This window comes from Symphalangus syndactylus, chromosome 21 (genome assembly GCF_028878055.3).
Source record: "Symphalangus syndactylus isolate Jambi chromosome 21, NHGRI_mSymSyn1-v2.1_pri, whole genome shotgun sequence".
Classification (NCBI taxonomy): domain Eukaryota; kingdom Metazoa; phylum Chordata; class Mammalia; order Primates; family Hylobatidae; genus Symphalangus; species Symphalangus syndactylus.
Genome location: NC_072443.2, coordinates 64,775,127 through 64,788,148, shown reverse-complemented (window position 1 = coordinate 64,788,148; position 13,022 = coordinate 64,775,127).

The following is a 13,022-nucleotide window of genomic DNA, read 5'->3' as shown; positions in this document are numbered from 1 at the left end:
AGCAAGAGAGTGTTGGGGGGTGGGGGTGACACACACTTTTAAACACCTAGATTTCTCAAGAACTCACTATCATGAAATAGCACCAAACCATGAGGGATTCACCCACATGATCCAAACACCTCCCACAAGGCCCCGCCTCCAGTATTGGGGATTACAATTAAACATGAGATCTGGGTGGGGACAAATATCCAAACTATAAGAGGAGGCTCAGGCAGAAGGTCTACCAACGGTAGATGGGGTAGAGTTTTGGGTGGTCTCTCACGCCCCTTCCCCTACCACACTAGGGCACACCAGCCAGACTTTCAATTGCCAATACCGAGGGTGTTCTTTGAGCTCTGAGCACTCTTTGCCACCCAAGTGGCAGATGAGAAGTACCAGGGAATTAATGCACCCTTAGAGCAGTCCTCAACCAATGGCCAACAGGAATTGGTATATAAATACCGAGCTCCTTTGCCCATTGGGTGACAGGACTTTGGGGTGTATATTCTACCCTGGCCTCCACAGCAGAATTAAGTTTCCCCAGCAGAATTAAGCTCCAAGGGGCCATGGTAAATCTGGTTTGCTGAGCACCCTTCTTTATCGACTACCTTCCTCTGGACTGTTTTCCAACACCAACCGATTCTCCAAATCCCTGGAAACCAAGATGTCCTACAATTTAACTCAATTCTGATTCCAACCACCCTGACTCAGTGCAGACCACAGAGATTAAGGATCGAGCCCCACAAGACGGATTTCCCATTTCACATGCCAACTGCAAGTAGGAGGTCCCAGGTACCCACACATCAGTCTGACAAGGCTCTAGATAGGAGGTTCCCAAAACCCCCTCCCCAGGTTCAATAATTTGTTAGAATGGCTGATAGAATTCAGGAAAGCACTTTACCTAGGTGTACCTAAATTTATGATAAATAATACAGTGAAAGAATAGACAGACGGAAAAGATGTCTAGGGCAAAGTATAGAGGTAGGGAGGGGCAGCGTAGAGCTTCTATGCCCTCTCTGGGCACATCACCCTTCCAGGCCCAAATTTTTCAAATATCCTGTGTCAAGAGTTTTTGCATCAGCCTAGTCAACATAGTGAGACCCCATCTCTATAGAAAAACTTAAAAATTAGCTAGGCATGGTGATGTGCACCTGTAGTCCCAGCTTCTCAGAAGGCTGATGTGGAAGGATGGCTTGAACCCAGGAGATCAAGGCTGCAGTGAGCTATGATCATGCCACTGCACTCCAACATGGGTGACAGAGTGAGCCTCTGTCTCAAAACAAGCAAACAAACAAACAAACAAAGAGAGTTTTTGTACAGTGTAATCTCCAGCACCTCCTCTGCCTTCTAATCACTCATCTTTCTGGTGACCCTTTCCATCCTGAGGCTATTCCTAAGTCACCCCATTAGCATGAACTCAGATGTGACCAAAAGGGGCTTCTAGTGAATAATAAAAGATACTAGCATCACTTAGGAAATTTCAAGGCTTTTAGGAGCTCTGTGCAGGGAACCTGGGACCAACAGCATATTTATTTGTTAGACCACATTTCTGCTTGACTGTCTTACTTCCCCAGTCCCTGTTGGTGGCCTCTTTACTTCCCAAATAAGCTTCTTTCATCAACTCTTGTCTCAGGGTTTCCTTGTGGAGAACCAAGAGTAAGATAGTAGGTAACATCAGAAACATAGGGTAATAACATGTACTAAACTTGGTATTTTCAAATCTGTTCTAGCAGAGCAGGCACAGGGAAGCTTCAATATAAAGTGTTCAATGACAATGACACTCCAAAGATCCCAGTGAAAATGCCTGTGGGGAGCAGGGTTCTCTCAGAGTCAATTAAAGGGCATTAAAAGAAAGAATGGTAAAGGCAATTCACAAGGCCGCTGAAAAAAGGAAACATTGAGTGGAAATATTGTAAAATACCATAAAATTAAATGACCCACCTTTCAGAGCACTTGAAAAGCAAACTTTTCAGAAGGAACAAAGCTGGAGTTCAAGGTTAGAAAGAACAAGATGGTCCAATGAACAGCTCTAATTAGTTTTTCCTAGATGTATTGCAAAGGAAAAATGCAGGTGTAGGTTTGGGTGAAATAAAAGCCAATGCGGTTTAACCCTCACATACGTTTGCTCACCTTTAATACTACTACTATCTCATTAAATGGGCCACAACTCTTTTGTCACTGGTCATTAGGGTTCAGAGTTTATGTCACAATTGTAATGGGTTATTGATTGCCTCTTAAAGAACTTCATAGCTCCCCAGGCTTTGAATCCATTAATGAATGTTGGAGCTGATAAAGTTGAGTTTAATTACATACTGTATGTCTTGTTAGACATTAAACTTGCATTTATTCTATTATTAATTTTTTTGCCCAGTTGAAATTTTATTTTATTCATCCACAAAATAAATATCTGTCTTAGCTGCATTTTATTCTTCAGAAGCCATGGGCATCAATGAAAACTTAATTTTGAAAAAATTTAGCACATTCTCCTTCATGATTTATTATTTATGCAGTAATAAAGTTGAATTTGTGCCTGACTCCATAGTTTACAAATCGGTAATCTAATCAGTTGATCTCCATTGTGAGAGCCTTTCTTTCTTGTTCCCAGCTCCCTACTAAATTTCCATGCCCCACACACTGCTCTGTCCAAGAGGCCATTATATATTATCCTCTCTTTAGAAGATGCTGATGTATAAATGGCACAGTGGCAGGCTGGCCACAGAGGTACATTTATTAGCTTAGACAGAAATGGAGAAGCAAACCTTTCACCTCAGATTACTATTTTTAATCCATTCCAGGTCAGGAGTGTGCCTGTTTGAAGGACATTCTCAAGGCCTCTTTTAATGGGTTAGTGGGCTTGATGTGAAGTCTTCAATAGTATATAAAACACATTTGTAAAGGAAAATACTGCCAGACCTTAACATTACTAGTGACAGTATGCTGATAAAGGAAATAGCAATTTCTACTGTGAGATCCACTCTCTCTGGTTCCGAAAATCCAGATCAAGTATCTTCCGGCCAGGCGCGGTGGCTCAAGCCTGTAATCCTAGCACTTTGGGAGGCCGAGGTGGGTGGATCACGAGGTCAGGAGTTTGAGACCATCCTGGCCAACATCGTGAAACCCTGTCTCTACTAAAAATACAAAAAAAAAAAAAAATTAGCAGGGCGTGGTGGCAGGCACCTGTAGTCCCAGCTACTCGGGAGGCTGAGGCAGGAGAATGGCGTGAACCTGGGAGGCAGAGCTTGCAGTGAGCTGAGATGGTGCCACTGCACTCCAGCCTGGGGGACAGAGCCAGACTCTGTCTCAAAAAAAAAAAAAAAAGGTATCTTCCTCCATTAAGTATTCTTGGATTATATAAAAACATTATCTCTCCTTGGAATTAAACACTTTTTTTATCCTTCATTTGGAAATAAATACTGCCTTATGACAGCTTTTGAAAGTCAGGTTCTTGGGGGTAAAGATAACTTCTACTTCTAAACCTCCCATTGGGGCTGATCGCATTGTACCTGCTCAGGGGTAGGTACTCTATTGGAAGCCTAAGGAGGCACCAACCACATAAAATCCTCTTTTTGGATTTGGGGAGAGAACGTCAACAGAGAAATATATTGAAAACATAGGAGAACCAGTGAAATACCCCTGCAATCTCTGAGAGCTTCATTAGTAAAATCCTAATGGCTGATTTTAGTCTGTTCCAGCTCTCCTTGTAGAATATTTCCCAGGCCCAAAGACAAAAAGAAAAGAACTGGGAAAATCTAATCAAAGTTTGACTACATAAGAAAGCTGTAGCTTAATCAATGGTATTAGCATATCTGAAGAGAGAGCACGTCAATAGACATGGGGTGTGGTCCATATGGAATATAAGAGGTGGCTCACATCTGTAATTACAGCACTTTGGGAGGCTGAGGCAGGTGGATCACGAGGTCAGGAGATTGAGACCATCCTGGCTAACATGGTGAAACCCCGTCTTTACTAAAAATACAAAAAATTAGCCGGGTGTGGTGGCGGGCGGCTGTAGTCCCACCTACGTGGGAGGCTGAGGCAGGAGAATGGCATGAACCCAGGAGGCGGAGCTTGCAGTGAGCTGAGATCAGGCCACTGCACTCCAGCCTGGGGGGACAGAGCGAGACTGTGTCTCAAAAAAAAAAAGAAAAAAAAAAAAGAAAAGAGACGTCCTCAGGGAAAGATTTGGACAGCATTTATCCAGGCCTGAGGAGATGCAGTACCCTCCACCATTCTGTCCTTAAAGAGCCACGTTAGCTTCATGAGGGTTTTCTTAGTCCACTTTGTGCTGCTATAACAGAAAACCTGAAACTGGGTAATTCATGAAGAACAGAAATTTATTTGGCTCATGTTTCTGGAGGCTGAGAAGTACAAGACAGAGAGACAGGCATCTGGTGAGGGCCTTCTTGCTGCATCATCCCATGGCAGAAGGCAGAAGGCAGAAGGCAGAAGGGAAAAGAGCATATGCAAGAGAGAACAAGAGAAAAAGGAAGACACAGAACTTATTCTTTTATCAGGACCCCACTCCTGCAATAAAGGCATCAACCAATTCATGAGGGCAGAGTACTCAAGATCTAATCACTTCTTAAAGGCCTCACCACTCAACACTGTCACATTGGGGATTAAGTTTCTAATACATGAACTTTGGGGGACACATTCAAACCATAGCAGGAGGAATCCTTTAAGATTGTCACCGTTTCTTAAGCATAATAAAACAAAGGGAAGATCAAAGTCCTGTGTCCCTAATTTTTCAGAAATAAATGTGTGGAACTGTCAGGGACATGAGGAAAGGTCAGAAAAATATGAAGTCAGTTAAATAAATTGTGACCCACAAATTAACATTTTTTCAATAATTGAAAACTTGCAAAATTTGTTACCAATATAGAAAATTAAAACAAAAAAACTTTTTATTATTACAGAATGACACCGATAGGCAGTTTTACTAATGTGTCCTATGAAAGTTCTACCATAACTAAATATTATAGTCACTCTCCATTAACTCCTTATCTTGAATCTAGAGTCAATAGTAATTTGAGATTATGACTTGACTTCCCACATTGGGTGTGTCTCCAGATGTAACGTATTTAAGGTGATTCTTCTCCTAACTTTTCTTTCTTGGAGGAAGTCCAACCTTCCTCTAAGAAGGTAATGTAACTTCCTCTAGGACGCTTTGCCTGGCTAGTCGTTATAAGATCCCAATTACACTCTTAACAGTCTTGTCTCTATCACACTGTAATCTCCATGAGGCCACAGTCTTTTTATAGAATGACCAACAGTCCCAGTTTGCTGGGATTGGGAGGCTGAGGAAAAGGGAGTTGCTGAATGGAGAGCTTTCAGTGCTGAAACCAGAAAAGTCTCAGAAAAAACAAAAACAAAAACAGAATGCTTTGATCACTCTATTTTACATTGTCATTTTCAGTACATCTATGGCAGTATCTACAAAATATATTCAAAATATATATAGGATAAAAATGTGATTCCAGTGATTCTGTATATAGATTTAACCATTGGATCAATTCAGTAGGCCTTCCTTGTAGTTATGACCAGGCATTTGTTTACATTTTGAAATACATAAAAGATAAACTAATTTTGCTTTTTTCTCTTTTTATTACCAAAACAATATGGGAGAAAAGGCACAATACATAATTGGTTGCACACTATAACTCTGAAATATACAGTCCAAGATTGAAAGGCAACATAAAAGTAGTTGCTTTGTATTCATGACAGATAGGGTCATGGTTTTGTTTTATTGGAAGATTTTTACATTAGAAAATGTTTTTATAATTTTTTTTTTTTTTTTTTTTTTTTTTTGAGACGGAGTCTCGCTCTGTCGCCCAGGCTGGAGTGCACTGGCGCGATCTCGGCTCACTGCAAGCTCCGCCTCCTGGGTTCACGCCATTCTCCTGCCTCAGCCTCTCCGAGTAGCTGGGACTACAGGCGCCCGCCACCACGCCCGGCTAATTTTTTTGTATTTTTAGTAGAGACGGGGTTTCACCGTGGTCTCGATCTCCTGACCTCATGATCCGCCCGCCTCGGCCTCCCAAAGTGCTGGGATTACAAGAGTGAGCCACCGCGCCCGGCTGTTTTTATAATTTTTAAATTGATTTAACACTGACTCTTTGAACTCCAAATCATATTCTACTTTCTCTCTGAAAATTTTCCAAGAAGATTCTGGAAAGAAATAATGTTTCCCCTCTGAATGCTTTCACAATTGTTGTCCATGATATTCATCTATCATAAACCATTTTAGTGACTTACAGTTATTTCTTCTCCCCTTCCTTGTCACCTTACTGCCTATCTACAATGGACTCTGCACTCCTAGAGGACAGGCGTTATGTTTTCCATCACTTAAGTTCTCCTCCAATGCCTTATAACCTCTCTGCCAAACTGCCCCCACCCAGCCGTTTCCAGCCCTGCCTGGGGAACCCTACAGTCCATTATCCAGAAAGCTGCAATTTGCAGCCATGATCCTACCATCCTGTGAAACTCAGACCCTCTCTGGAGTACAGACAAATTCTCACGGAAAAGACTGGGCCATTCCTTCTCCATAATCCCCTCCTTTAAAAGTCTTTATTGGTCCCAGGACAGCCACTGTGAACTGAGTCTCTGTAAATCAGTCAGGTAGAGATGTGTGGAGTGGGAGCTGAACACCAACCCCACTGCAGTTCACTTCTGCTCTGTTCCCAGAAGCAAGAAGCACGTTGCTTCTCTAGGCAGGGAGGAGAGAAGCAGGATCCAGCCTGGAGAGAAAGCAGCAGGCTTAGAAGAAGAAACAGACTGCCACATCTAAGGAGACGCCAACTGTAAGATTTGGGCTAACAAAGTTCCAGAGGTTAACCTGAGGCTTCAAAAAATGGGACTGAAGTTGCAGAGAACTTCTAAAACACCTGTTTTTCATGATCCCATGTAAATTTCATTAGAGAGGGGATACTGGCCACAGCAAGGACATGTCTTACACCTGCTAACCAATGCATCTGATCTCTGGAAGTAGGGCTAACAAATTTAAATGAGAAAAAAAGATAATGTTCTCTCTAAAAAATGTGCGTATTTCAAATTACAAGAGTAGGGAGGAACCTGAAGCAAAAACAAATTGAAGCGAGATATGGAGAGAGAAGACCTCTGACAAATTCTGCATTATCCCTGTTGTGAGGAGAGGGGGAGGGAATAACTCCCTCCAGTGTGGTCAACCCAGCACTAAATTTGTGTCCATTTAGGGGGGAATTAAATTAAGGAGCAAGAATATCATACTCAAAATCTCAACAGAAGGCCCCTTTGCCCTCCAATCTAAAAACATATTATATATTTTAACTTTTCCTTCCTTCATTTATTTTCTTTGATTTTTCTCTCTTCGTGTTTAAATGTATTCTCCTTGCTTAGTGTGAATACTCAATGCAGGAACAAAAGACCCATTTGTCATGCTGGAGACTAAGAACACATCAGGTATAACGGAATTCTGGCTTGGGCAATGCTCATCATTTGTTCAGACACGTCATCACTTTATTCTGACATTCTGTGCGATTCCTCTACTTCTAATCTACACGACCCCCACACGGCATCTTCACAACATTATGTAATTAATATTGATAAACAAATCTTTGTTCACTACTCTGCCCTTGTAATTTCCTAAAAAGCTTCTGGCTTATTCCTCAATCTTAGCTGAATCAATACACTCTGAAAGCAAAGTCATATGCAGAGGACAAGAGCAATTAATGATCACGTACTCAAGCACAAGTGAGAAGAGAGAGAAGAGAACTCTATCCTGTTAGGTGACTGGATAGTATTCATAATATCACAGCATGAATGTGTGGCTAAAAAACTTAAATCCAAATCCCTTAATAAAAGTGTATTTGTAATGCAATGTAGTACTTTCCCCTAATTGGATTATGCTTTTCTTGCACAAAATGGAAGTATTTTGCTATATTTTGGTTCCATCTATTATGGCAAATATAAGAGCAATGCAGTAGTGACAGCAGGTCCTATCTGGAATCTTCGGTGCACCCTCTGGAATGCCCTGGGCTTCAGTTGTCCTGTCTAATCCTACTTGTCACTCAATACCCAACCCAGTTCCAACACCACCAGGGCATTTCCCCTGTGGGTCTAGCTTGCAAGGCTCAGGCTTGCTCCGTCTTGTGGATTCAAGGTACTCATTGTTTCTGACTGGGGTCTCTCAGGGAGACCTGGATCCTAGTACCTCTAGCGCTAACTGGGTGTTTGATTTTCAGTAAATGACATAGACATTGTATTAGAGTACTCCAGAGAAACAGAACCAATTGTGTGCACACATGGTAATATGGTTTGGCTGTGTCCCCACCCAAATTTCCCTTGAATTATAGCTCCCATAATTCCCATGTGTCATGGAAGGGACTTGGTGGGAGGTAATTAAATCATGGGGGTGGGTCTTTCCCATGCTATTCTCACGATAATGAATAAGTCTCATGAAATCTGATGGTTTTATAAAGGACAGTTCCCCCACACAAGCTGTCTTGCTTGCTGCCATGTAAGACATGACTTTGCTCTTCCTTCACCTTCCACCATGATTGTGAGGCCTCCCACCTCACAATCTGTGAACTGTGAGTCAATTAAACCTCTTTCCTTTATAAATTACTCAGTCTTGGGTATGTCTTTATTACCAGGGTGAGAACAGACTAATACACATGGGGAGAGAGAGACAGAGGATAAGGAATTGGCTCACATGATTATGGAGTGTGAGGAGGTCAGTAATCTGCCATGGCTAGAGACCCAAGAGAGCCAACGGCGTAAGTTCCAGTCCAAGAGTAAGAGAAAACCAATGTTTCAGCTCAAGCGGTCAGGCAGAGAGAAAAATTTATCCCTTTCTCTACCTTTTTGTTCTATTTAGGCACTCAGTGGATTGAAGGCTGCCCACCCACATTGAGGAAGGCTGCCGGCTTTACTCAGTAATCCAAATTCAATCTTATCCAGAAAGACTGTTACAGACACACCAAAAATAATGTTTAACCAAATATCTGGGCACCCCATGAACCAGTCAAGTTGACACATAAAATTAACCATCGTAACAACTATTTGGTTCCTTTTCCTGGTAAAGGGAAAATATCAGATTAGATCAAAGCTTGCCAAAATATTTTAGTTGTATCTCTTGAATAACTGGTGTTTTGTTTTGTTTTTCACACAGAGTCTTGCTCTGCTGCCCAGGCTGGAGTGTAGTGATGCGATCTTGGCTCACTGCAACCTCTACCTCCCAGGTTCAAACTCCAGCCTCAGCCTCCTGAGTGGCTGGGATTACAAGAGCTGGCCACCGTGCCTGGCTAATTTGTGTATTTTTAGTAGAGATGCGGCTTCACCATGTTGGCCAAGCTGGTCTCGAACTCCAGACCTCAAATGATCCACCCACCTTGGCCTCCCAAAGTGTTTGGATTACAGGTATGAGCCACAGCGATTTAACCAGGGCTTATTCATACGGCAGCTGTCACGGTTCTGAGAGAAAAAGTGGAATCATGTCAGGTCCCTTGAGGCTGGAGGTTAGGAATTGGCATAACATCACTTCTGCCACATTCTGTTGACCAAACAAAGTCACAATCCAGCCCAGATCCAAGGAGTGGAGAAATTAACTATCTCTCAATGAGAAAGGGTGCACAGTCACATTGCCAAGGTTATGCATAAAGGGAGGGGTGGAGAATTATGGCCACTCTGTCATCAACCAGATTTTTTCCATTCTGCAAGTCCATAACTCTCAAATACATTCCCTTGCCTGGCTTAACCACCACCTATCGTGTTTTCTTCTTTCATAAGGCATTGAGTCACTTACCAAACATTTACAAAAGACAGAGTTACTGCCGGGAATTACCACCATGCATGGAAATTTGAGGATGTGTAAATGGAAAGTAATTGTCCCCAAGAATGCAAAGTTTAGGTGAACACCTTATTGAAATGTCTAATTCGTTTGTTTTGTTTAGTTGCAGATGATTTAGTATGAGGAGATAATAAACTGTTAAAGCCAGTAATAAAGTGAAGATCATCTAGTCCAGGGACTGCAAATCTAAATGCTTTAGAGACCAAATAAGTGAGATAAATGAGCAAAATTTGGCTTAAATGAATTTAAGCCAAAATGGAGCAGGAGAGACTGAGAAAATGGCTGGAAACCACCCCAACTGAGACAATTAAAATTCTTGCTTAAAAAAAAAAAACAGCCAGGCTCATACCTATAATCCCAGCACTTTGGGAGGCCAAGGTTGGGGGATCATTTGAACCCAGGGGTTCGAGACCAGCCTGGATGACATAACAAGATCCCACCTCCGTAAAGAACTTAAAAATCAGCTAGGTGTGGTGGCATGTGCTTGTAGTCCCAGCGACTTGAGGGGCTGAGGCAGGAGGATTGCTTGAGCCCAGGAAGTCTAGGCTGCAATGAGTCATGATTGTTTCACTGCATTCCAGCCTGGGTGAAAGAGTGAGACCCTGTCTCAAAAAAAGAAAAAAGGGAAGGGAAGGGAAGGGAAGGGAGGAAGGACAGGAAAGAGAGAAAGAAAGAGGAAGGAAGGAAAGAAGGAAGGAAGGAAGGAAGGAAGGAAGGAAGGAAGGAAGGAAGGAAGGAAAGAAGGAAGGAAGGAAGGGAGGAAGGAAAGAAGGAAGGAAGGAAGGAAGGAAGGAAGGAAGGAAGGAAGGAAGGGAGGAAGGGAGGGAGGGAGGGAGGAAGGAAAGAAGGAAAGAAGGAAGGAACGAAGGAAGGAAGGAAGGAAGGAAGGAAGGAAGGAAGGAAGGGAGGGAGGGAAGGAGGGAGGGAGGGAAGGAAGGACAGAGGGAGAGAGTGAGGGAGGGAGGAATGATGGAAGGAAGAAAGGACAGGGGGAGAGAGGGAGGAGGGAGGGAGGGAGGGAGAGAGAAATTGCTCAGAATAAATAAAATACACATGTAAACTAATTTCAGACCCCAGGCCTCCATTTTGTAATCTCTGGTTCTAGATCAATTCTCACTTTACAGATGGGAAAACCAAGGCCCAGAGAGGTTAAAACCTTTTTGCCCAGCTGGTCAGCAGCAGAAATGAAACTGGACTCTGAGTTGCCTGCTGCCGAGTACTGACATCAACATTGCCTAGAGTATAATTTTGCAAGTTTTCTTCCTGATAGGAAGGCTAGATTCAATCTTTTCACAAAATAGTTGCCTCATGGGTTTTGTCAGAATCGACAAAGCTCTCCTGGAAAATGGCCATCTCATGGGAGTGATGGCCTGGGTCAGGTTTATGAAGGGAACGACAATGTGATTTGCGGCTGCCACCCATGGGAGCCAGGTTGCACTTGCCACTTCCTCACTGCTGGCAGGAGGCCAAGGAGGCCGAGGCGAAGCTGTCATCGGCTGCCACACTGATAGATGCCACCAGCCTGGGCACAGGCTGTGCTTCCAGGCAGCTCAGGAGACATAGCTGACTCGTCCTTCTGGCCCTATGGAAGATACTGCCTGGCAAAAGTGGAAATGGCAACGCAGGCAAGAAAGGACAGAAATCCAATAAGGCTGTGGTCATTAGTGGCCAGGAATTGATGTTCTACTGTCTTTCCCTTGATTCTGTTGGGCTGTTTACTTCCCATTTAAGAAATATCCTGGTTTTCTTATCCTGGGCCCTGATGGGTGAGGAGTTGTTTTGTTCAGGGAAGAGAAGGAGATGTAGCCAGTGTTGACGAGTGGAGAAGGATTTATAAATCAAAGAAAAATGTCTGAAACAGAAAATCACACCCCAAGTATATGCAGGAGTGCAAACCACAATTTGGCCTGCTGCCTGGTGTCACAAGGCATCAGTGGCCTTGCTGTGACCCTTTCAGGGAAGCCCCTGCAAGTGTCTACTTGTAACAGTTGCAGCAGGGAGGTCTAAGCCTGCACATTTCCCCAAAGCTGGTTTTTCTGCTCCCATCAATGGTAGCTTATCAAGAGACTTTTAGTGATTAAACTGATAGATCAGAAATTGCTTGATTCCAAATTCTTTTCTAGCAGAACAAAACACAAGCAAAACCAGTGAACGTTTTACTTAAACACCTGGAGGTGGTAATTAAAACACTGGAGACAGAGCTAAGTGCAGGGGTACATGCCTGTAGTCCCAGCTACTAAGGAAGCTGAGGCAGGAGGATTGCTTGAGCCCAGGAGTTGGAGTCCAGCCTGGACAACATAGTGAGATCCCATCTCCAAAACTGGACATTGAATGTATAAAAGCCATAAAGAAATAGGTACAAAAATGAGCCAGTTAGAAGTGAGTTCTAAAAGCCAAATATCTCTATATAGATACAGTAGCCCAGACTGTCAACTCCTATTACCCCAGAACACACAATCAGGATGCTTGACAGGCCGAGCCTGTTCCTTCTAAAGTGTTTTACGATCTTTACTCAAGAATGAATGAAAGTGCATGCTTGTCTGGAGTCCATCTGATCTAATATGGAAATAAAGATTTAAAAGGTGAACAGTTTTAGGACAGGTATCGCCTCTGGGTGTTTTCAGAAAAATACACACCCAGGTGATGTCAGTTCCCATTTTTACCCTCTAGTTAAACAATATCCATCTACTTCCACACTGCTTTTAAAATGAGATGTTTTGGTGCAGTTCAAATGAAAAACAGGAACGTGCTCTGTTAGTGGTCAGGAGATCAAGGTTCTGGATCTGCTAAGAACAGGATCTGTGTCCTCCTGAGTCCCAGGTTTCTTCATTTGTAAAATGAGAGATTGGAGCAAAATTTTATAAAATTCCCTTTAGCTTGATAGTTCCTTTTTTCATTCATTTTGACATAGTATTCACCCATTCATTCATTTTTTACATTTATTCAACAAATTTTATTGAATCCTATTCCATGTCCAGGATTGTACTGATACCTAAGTATAAAGTAGTGAACAAGAAAAATAGCCTCTGTCCTCCTAGAGCTTCCATTCTAAATAGAGACAGATGATAAATGAAATAAGGAAGCAAGATAATTTCAGATTTGCTTGGGGTGTGATAACCAGGACAAAGGAAATAATCCAGTGTTGTACAAGAGAATAATTGGGATTGGGCTGGGTGGGGAATGTCTAGATAAACAGGAAATCAAAAATCCTGAATAT